The sequence below is a fragment of the Macaca nemestrina genome, chromosome 11 (genome assembly GCF_043159975.1).
Source record: "Macaca nemestrina isolate mMacNem1 chromosome 11, mMacNem.hap1, whole genome shotgun sequence".
NCBI classification, from domain to species: Eukaryota; Metazoa; Chordata; class Mammalia; order Primates; family Cercopithecidae; genus Macaca; species Macaca nemestrina.
Window position 1 is genome coordinate 109,326,839 of NC_092135.1, and position 9,475 is coordinate 109,336,313.

Here is a 9,475-nt window from a genome sequence, read left to right on the forward strand (position 1 = left end):
GGAGAATATGTAACTATTACAAACAAACTTTAAAAGAATATTTGTGGACCTGAATAATGTACATGATATGTTTTAAGTGGGGAAAGCTCATTAAGAAAACATATATAGCAAATGATGTCATATTTGCAAAATGCTTTGTGTGGGTTTAGGATTTGTATATGATATGATATCATATGATCATTATTTTTTATTTGTATTCTCTGATTCTGTACTTTCTCCTTTCCTTTGATGTATAAGTGTTATATATGCAGAATAAACATTTTTTAGAAAAGAATATTCCCAGCGTAGCAATAGTATTGAGTTTGTGCTATAGCTGCTGGCTTTCTGAGTATTTCCATCAAACCTGGAAAGGTCAACTTGGCTGGCTCCTCCTTCATTAAGGACCTCAATGCAAAGTTAATTCTCTGGTTTCATCTACCCAGTGAGAAAAAGACAAAACAGCTTCCTATAGCAGCTTCTTCCAGTTTACTGTCCCCAAGTAGCAGAAGAAAAACTTCCAGATTGTCACACCTGCCATGTTTTAGAACATCAAGAGATAATGCTCACCACACTCTCCCTCAACCATTGGGTTTCATCTCCATCCTATTCCCAAACATGTTGACATAGATATGAGGAAAAAGTTAGCACACCGGTCCTGGTTGCTCAATCCTAGCATGTCTCCAGGGGAGTCTGGAACTGTGATTGACCTTTGGCTAATGCCTGGGAACGTGGCTCTTAGAATACTCTTTATGTTACCATGTTACTAATTAAGGATACTAATATACCTGGAGCAATGGCACATAATGTACCAACTTGTCAGGGGTTGTCAGGATTGATTTACATAAATGTCAAGATTGATGATGTTTCTGGTTATATTGTTGGAGTCTTGAATTTCAGTTACCATGGTCAGTTGCATAGCAGGATGCACCTATATGACCAGTCCTCCACAGAAACCTTGGATCCTGAGTAGGCTTTTCTGGGCAGAGACACTTTACATGCATCTCTGCTGCTCCCAGCTGGAGGAAGAGGCATGCCTTGTGTGATTGTAGAAAGGGAAGGACTTAGAAGCTGGCATCTGACTTCCCTGAACCCTTCTTAATGCTGTATTAGTCTGTTCTCACACTGCTATAACTACCTGAAACTGGGTAATTTATGAATAAAAGAGGTTTAAGTGACTCACAGTTCCACAGGTTGTACAGAAACCATAGTGAAGAGGCCTCAGGGAACTTACAAACCATAGTGAAGAGGCCTCAGGAGAGAGAGTGAGTGAACATGAAAGAGGAAGTGCCACACACTTTCAAACAACCAGATCTCCTGAGAACTCACTCAGTATTACAAGAACAGCAAGGGGGAAGTCTGCCCCCTTGATTCAATCACCTCCCACCATGCCCCTCCCCCGACCCATGGGGATTACAGTTGTAGATGAGATTTGGGTGAGAACTCAGAGCCAAACCATATCAACTGCATATCTTTGTTTCTTCCTGTCGTTCTCGCTCCTTTGATATAATACAACTTAACTGTTGAATATAATCTCTTATTGAGTCTTGTGAGCTTTTCTGGTGAATCAGAAAACAAGGGTGGTAGTCAGACCCCCAAAACAAAAGCTCTCCATTTCACGCACAACTCCCAGAACACTCATTCTGTGTTGCCAGTTTTGTTCTATACCAAGAAAGCATTTGATATTTGTCTGAAATTCATCTCTTTATCAGTCTTGCTGAGCTGAATCTAAGCAGCTCACCCCATTGGTCTTGTCTCCGTCTGGACTTGTAAGTTTGCACTTCTACACCCTCAGCAAAGGACCTCACTGAGACATTTGTGAAGCCGAAACCTACGATGGTGAACTAGATAGCAATATAAACACTGCTGAGATTTCCATCCTGAATACCAGAGAGAATGCCAGAGAGGGACCCAAGCAGGAGACTGTGAACCTAGTGGCTGCAGAGAAAATGAACAGAAAGAAGCCAGAATGTCTAGTTCCCAGCAGCTGCTTTGGTTCTTTTGGTCCTTTGGTGTCAGTCAAATGGGGACAATTATTTGTGAGGTACAGTCTCTAACGCTGTCACTCACCTAGTGGCTTCTCATACCTGAAGAGTTATTAATTGCCTCCTCACATTTGTTTCTGGCTCTACATACTTTGTTCCTTCATCTTTTCTTTCTGGAAAACAATTTCAGATCATTCATCATTTGTTAAACCCCTCTGAGTTGTCTTAGACATTTATGTGTTAGTCTTTACATATAAGACTGCTGTGAAAATATAACATTTTAGCTATTGCAATGAATCTATCTACAAGAAAACCAACATCTTTCATTTTTATGTTTGTCTTTTGCACACAGGCCATTCTCAAATCTCCTGTCTAGGACCACATCTGTAGTTGAAAGAATAGATGACATTTCTCAAGTATTTAGATTTCTGGGAGTTTCTTGAAATGGGATAATAACAGTGGTTGACTGCTGTGCAGTTTTGTTTTGTGGACTCTTGGAATTTGAAATTTATGGATCAGATTATAATAATGTCCTTTCACTGTGAAAATACTGAATTTGATCAATAATAATTTAAAAAATATACTTAATACTTTTTTAAAAGACTAATTTTTTAAAAAAAGAAAACCAACCACTCTAACATCATTTAAAATGAGATGATTTAAGCATATGATTTCATTTGGAACTATTTTATTTTAATTTGTTTTAATATTTTCAGTTGAGCTACCATTCTCATTCCAAGTAATTTTAAATTGGCTTCATCTTTATCCTCTGGTTGATACTACTAGACTTTACCATCCAATATTTTCTCTTCTTTATTCACCGCAAAAGTCAAGCTACACTGGGCACAGTGGCTCACACCCGTAATCCCAGTACTTTGGGAGGTCATGGTTGGAGGATCACTCAAGACTAGGATTTTGAGATCAGCCTGAGCAACATATCTACAAAAATGAGTGACAAAAACAGGTGCGGTGGAGTGGGCCTGTAGTCCCAGCTGCTTGGGAGGCTGAGGCAGAAAGATTGCTTGAGGCCAGGAGTTTGAGGCTGTAGTGAGCTATGATCAAGACACTGCACTCCAGCCTGGGTGACAAAGTGACTTATTTGTCTCCAGAAAAAATAAGTCAAGCTGAGCATCATCTATATTAGGCAAGAAACCGAATAGTACCTGATTAGCACTTTGGTATCTGTTCTTTGACAACAATGGCAGGACTGCTCCTAAATTTAGTGAGAAATCTAGTTCACACCAGAGATCAATGTAAAACTCTTTTCTGCAATGTCTCTTTTATTCTCTGAAAGAAAGATGTCAATATTTTTCATTATGTAATTTTTCAATCTATAGACTGTTTGAATTTAGCTCATAAAATTAGATAACGCTGGGGAAAAAATTGTATTTATCACACAATAGTAAAATTGACCCATCTAATATTGGAGAATGAAATGCCTTAGGATGATCACTACTTGATCTGTCATTCACTGTGAGTTAGAGAAAATCTAGCATAAACCAGAGTAAGACCAATCTATTTTTGTAGAATGTTAAGCAATTATATTCCTATTGTTAACTGTAAAATGCATTTACAATTGCTCTACAAAGTAGTACATTATATCTAATACATTGAATATTAAAATGCTCTTTTACTAGAATTATGGCAATAAGCATAATTTTATTGTTGACATAAAGATTTTTTTAAAATATCTTCTGTTTGTTTTCCAAATAATGTATATACAGTCATTTTTCTTCCTCCCCTGACATGTCCTTCCCCACCCCTGAAACTCCAGAGAATAAGTTACTAAACACCAAGAGTTTGGAAAGAGGAATGAGTCAATATAAAGTAAGTGTGGGCTGACAGGACTCAGAGAGGCAAATGACCAGAAACTCAACACACGAGAGCTCCTAGCAATCATGCAAATGACACAGTGTGCAAGATAGGAGATAGAAAGCGTTTGAACTAAATAATGGGAAAAATGCCTACTAAAGCCCTACTAAAGAATGAGTAGGAGAGTATAGGTCTATTCAGAAAGATGGTATAGCCAAGAGACAGTTGGATCTTGGTTGGAATTCTAGCTGTAGAACCTCCCAGCTGTGTAATGTTGGTTCAGTAGCTTAATACTTCTATATTTCAGTTATTTTAACTGGAAAGGAGGAACCATGACAGCTTGTGACATAATATTTTTTAAGTGCTGTCTTGATCCAGTTTTGAGATCATGGCTAAAAACTCAATGCCCCTTCATTGGCAGTTTGCTAAGCCCATGTTGTAACCCCTTCCACCTTATAAGGCTCTGGTATGCTTGGTTACAAAACATACCCTCAACTGCCAGAAGCCCAGGTGCCAAACATTTAAGGATGGCCCCTTCTTCCTTGGGTCTGCAGATTATTCAGAAAAATCCACAGCAAGTTTTTGAAACCTAGCTAACTCTACCTGGCTTGCCATACCTAAGCTATCTCCCTTGCTGTTACAATTTTCCCCAGTTGCATCCCACTGTGTTGCCCTGCATGGCAGTCTCCTCTCCTTCAGAGCTGTAATTAATAAAGAGTTCTGGCCCCTACCTATTCAGGGGTCTTTTTACTGTGCCCCATCGTCATCAGAATGAGTTAGTGCATACAACTTGTTTAGTATACTGCCTAGTACATAGCTGTTTTGCTGTCCCCTCATGATTCTTTTACTCATGAACCCTTTCAGGCTACAAGATAGGAAACTGCCAAGGCACCACGGGAAGAGGAACTAGAGAAAATAAGCAATAATATTTTCACTTTTAAATTCACTGTTTTAAAAGAATAGTGAATTTTTTTTAGTAATAAGATAGAACTAAATAGTGATAAGATAGAACCCACTCTTCACAATACTTCTCTTTCCCCACCAATCCCACTTTTCAACCTATAAAGCTCCTGTGGTCTGGGGAAGAAGAATGAGGATAAAGAGGAAAATGACAGATTCTCATGAGTGTCTATGAGCATACAATTTTCTTCTGCAACCTCCCCTAGGTTAAGTATGGGAATGCAAACTATTTCCCACTTTCTGCAGGGATCTTGAAAAGTAACCTGACAGTTTCACTTCCCCTTGAATTGGAAGTAGTCGGGTTGATAGAGAGTCACAGTAGCAGGACCAAGTTTTCAGAGACCAGAAGTCATGTGAGCAAGAACATTTTACTATTTCTTCTAGAAAGGTTCAGAGATTTTCAGAAGTGCCTGAGGACCATGGTCACAGCAGGGGCATATGAGAGCGGAATGTGCATTAGACCAAATGTTCTGGTACCAGATGGGAATCTCAAAGGGAGACAGAGGAAAACAGTGATAATTATCAATAAACAGAGCTATTGTGTATATCCTAACAGATGTCATCATCAGATATTGACCAAGGACTAGGCATTTCCCTCTGTTGTCATAATGCTACATCAGCTGTGTGTCAGACAAATGTATGCTCAGTCAATATATATGTGCTCCCACAGCTCCCTTGAACTTGGGCGCAACCAGGTGACTAGTTTCAACCAGTGGACTCTGAGCAGGAGCAATATGTCACTTCTAGGCTGTGCCAGTGAAAACTCCCTGCTTGTGCCTCCAACATTCTTCTCTCTGTTATGATGATAATGGTGGTAACATGTAGAAATTCATGAGCCACAAGATGAAGTATTTTGGTCTCCTAAGACATCATTTGGAAGAAACCTTTCAAACTCACAGCCAAAATAAGCTTTTATATTATAAGCCAGTACTATTTCAGAGTTAGGTTACCATCACTACAGAAACTTGTAAGTACTTAGTACTAAAGGCTCTAGAACGTAGAGGCCACCTCAAAGACGAAGTGATGAGGAAAAACGCTCAATTGGCTGAATATACTCTAAATAGATTCTGAAAAATTCTTATTTGCTTATGTTTTCTATATATGTGTATGTTTTCCTCTTCTGAATGAACTGGAAATTTGGGAAAGGTGCTAAGTTTTGTAACCCAAAAACTATACACTTATTGCATGTCTGAGTTTAACTGTATGAGGAAAAAAACCATAGCCATTACATAATTATTAATATTACGATGTGACTGCAATGTAGCATAAGATATAAAGTATTTTAATGTCAAGTAATTTTGTGTCCCAGCTGTACCACTTTTTGTGTGACTTCAGACAGGTTTTTTAATCTTTCTAAAATTTCACTTATTTATGAAAAGAGGAAAATAGTAGTACCTAACTAATAAGGTTGTGGTGAACATTAAGATACAGTGCATACACAATTCTTAACGGAAAGCCAGCATGAGGCAAGCATCCAATCAGTGTCTACTATTATCTTAATGTTGTTGTCATGATGGCTATAAATCCACACAAATATAATAGTTCCATACTAAACAATAGCAGGGTGATTCTATAAATCCCTAAATACATGAACAAAGATGATACAGAAAAGATGATGCTTAAGATAACTGAAATGAGGCGTTAAGATCTGATCAGGATGCTTTGTGGTATGTATATGCCTCTTGCAATAGGAGTCAGTGGGCAGCTAATGGGATAAGTCTTTAATGCCTGGAAGCTTTGTTTTTCTGTTTCTGAAACAGGCAGAAAACTTTGATTATATTATTTTTTAGAGCTCTCCACTTGTATTGGAAAGATAAGTAACTAGAAACAGGTCAAATATTTTGCAAGATGGGTATTTGTCTTTTGAAAACCTATGGGTAACCTACAAGAGCAGTATTCCAATATTCATTCACACGTCTCCTGTGTACCATTTGATTTACAGTCTCCTGATTGCTATCTTGTGGTGAATTGTTCTGTTTATAGCTCCAAAATTGCTATCTGGGTGACAGTTTTCTCGTTCTAATCTTAAGATGGTTATCTAGTGGCTTTGCTCCCCATGGCTTATCATGCAACTTGATAACACTGTGGAGGGAAATACAATTAGCTAACTATGCACCTGCTCAGTTTATAGTTTTATGAGTCCACCTTGTAGTATGATATACATTATGGGGCTTGTGATAGAAGTTCTTGAAAATAAGATTTTGTATGAAGTTCTGCAATATATCAATATATCTTTAAATATTTTATATCTTTATATATTCTGTACATATATGTATACTACATCTCTCTATATATTCTGTATATATATGTGTGGCTGCATATATGTGTCTCCCATAGGGGCTTTTTAAATTAAGCAATATGTGAATTCAGGGTTTTAAGACTATAAAGCAGTAGAGAGTAGCTACAGTCAGAATTGTGACGTTCATTTTAGCCTCGTTAGAAGCTCTTCTGTACCTCTTTACATACCTCACAGCTTCTCTATAATTTCTTCCTTTCATCATCGTCATTTTAAATGAAGCTTTGACATTGGATCAGGATCAGATTCTACATTGTGAGTATTTTAGAAGTTTCCAGTGACCACTTAGCCTATAATAAACTCTAGAAAATTTACCAACTTATTTATAAATTGGGCATTTTATGTGAAGTTTCTCCTCTTTTAATGCTAATATATGCAATAACATTGCTGGAGATAAGTGTAGTTATCTGCAGTATTCTCTGATATATGTGGGGGAGGAGTGGGTGCCTTACCAAGCAGATTTATAACACCCTGGGCAAGGCACACTATCAGTAGGCTGTCCACATCGTGGTTGTTTTGTTGTTGTTTCAATTATTTTGCTTGTGATTATGTTGCACTTATCTTTCTTGAATGAAAGAAACCTCCCCCTCCATTATAGATAAGTTGTTCCCAGGTAGTTTAAGGATGTGCAGTAAGGTTTTTAGTTGCATCAGAAGACCAGTTGCCAAGGAACTAATGAAGACCATTGAAGGTCTTGACCTGCATCAGTGTGTCAGCTTTAATGCAAGCTCTCATCAGAATGTGGTTACTCCCTAGCAGAGGAAGAAAGAAAAGTGGTAACTAATTAAAGAAAGATATTTAAGTCAGAAGATACAGCTTTGAGAGTGAGTACCATCACTTACTAATGGTTGTATGATTCTAGTTTAGACTTGTTATTTCAGTTTTATTTTCCTTATATGGGTGACTAGGACTATTATAATAATACTTACCTCAAAAGGGTGTAGTGAGCCAAATGAACCAACATATGAAGAATGAGTTTATAAAACACTATGTAATTAGTAAATAGTATAACTGCTATAAGCTAGCATGGTGCCACTGGAAATTTCAATTGTACGTTAAAGCATAAGGAACACAACTTGTTTCTGCCCCTTTCTCAGTTTATAGTTGTTTAAAATGCATAGTGCCTTGACATATCTCATCCTGAACACTATGAAATCACAATGATTTCAGATGAAAGGGCCAAAACATATAAGGGAGGGTATGTGTGCAGGCCCATGCAAATAGCACGAGGTGTTATTAACAAGATCTTTGCAGTATCACAATTGAACAGGTTTAAGAGAACTGCCTCCAATACATGATGCTGAAAATATATTTTTTGTCCACTGACTCAGTCAACATTCTATACAGCCAAATAACCACAGTAGTTTGAAAGAATAATAGAATCTCTAATCAGAAGTTATTGGAATTTTGAAATTCTTACACTTTGGAGGCATGGAGTAATAAATAATGTTTAAAATCAAAAAGTTTTATAATAAGAAAATGTTGAGTGAGAGAGGATCTTGTTCACATCACCAATGTCTCTGAACTCACTCTCATACTGTTATGTACTTGTCATAAATCACTAGTCAGTTGATTGACTATTTAAGGCCTCATTCTCCCTCCCCCACCAGAAGGAGAGTAGTAACATCTGATATTCTTTATAACCAAGGGTTGCCAGGATCCATTTTATAGACTGCAATGAGGGCAGAAAGAAAAAAAGTATATAAAAATATTAATGTTATTTGGATGCAACCTACAAAATATTTTATAATTTTTTTATTCTCAGAGAAACAAACCAACCAGAGTTAATCAAGCATAGTCTGCACAGATGAGTAGGTCTGTACACATCAATGGGCATGTGCAGTGGATAGTAAAAACATATGGAACATATCACATCCCAAACACCAAAGAGTTCTGAGGAATAATTAATGAGATGCATAAATATGGACAAAATAAGCCCATTTTTGTATCTTCACATTATTAAACCTAGAACAAATCTTCCTTCCGCTAGTTGGTTTATCTTATAACAAATTTCTGACACAAAAGAACATTTGTTTCATATTTTATTGAATTTCATTTATATTAAATTAAAAATATATTTCTGACAGATTCATGTAACAAAAAGGCAGAACAGTTTTCAAATTGTTCAGCTGGGATGATCAGTATGGAATGAGGCAAAGCAGTTCGCATTCTATAATTGCCTTGTACAGGTACAATTCTTTCCCAAGAGCCAAAAGAGGATCCTTGAGAACTAACTGAAAAGCCTAATTACATAAATTTAAAATACTGTTTCTCCCTCATTCTCAAATAACAACAGGAATGAGGGAAAGGAAGGAGGATGGGTAAAAGGTTGGAGGAGAAGAAAGAATAAGAGAAAGTATACTAAAAATATACCTAACATTAAAAAAGTTAGTATGTGTTAGGTGCATACTCCTTCATCAATAACATAGAAAAAAATCAAAATAAC